Source organism: Plasmopara halstedii (assembly GCF_900000015.1).
Source record: "Plasmopara halstedii genome assembly, contig: Scaffold_322, whole genome shotgun sequence".
NCBI classification, from domain to species: Eukaryota; Oomycota; class Peronosporomycetes; order Peronosporales; family Peronosporaceae; genus Plasmopara; species Plasmopara halstedii.
This window is the reverse complement of record NW_020187243.1, coordinates 1,118,824-1,119,057: the sequence shown is the minus strand read 5'-3', so window position 1 is coordinate 1,119,057 and position 234 is coordinate 1,118,824.

The following is a 234-nucleotide window of genomic DNA, read 5'->3' as shown; positions in this document are numbered from 1 at the left end:
CTTGAGCAAGCCCACGTAAAACACCGGGTGGGTGCGCATCCGTTTTGGAAGGTTCAACGTATACGCTAGGCTCCGCTTGGCTAAAATCTTAAACGGTCCGATGAAACGTGGACGAAGCTTCGTCCTAAGGACAGCATAGGCTGCATGTGTAGGCAGGTTTTTAGAATTTAATAAAGCCAGGTCTCCGAGCTTAAAGCTTTCCACTTTGCCTCTTCCTTTTTCATCCGCATATTG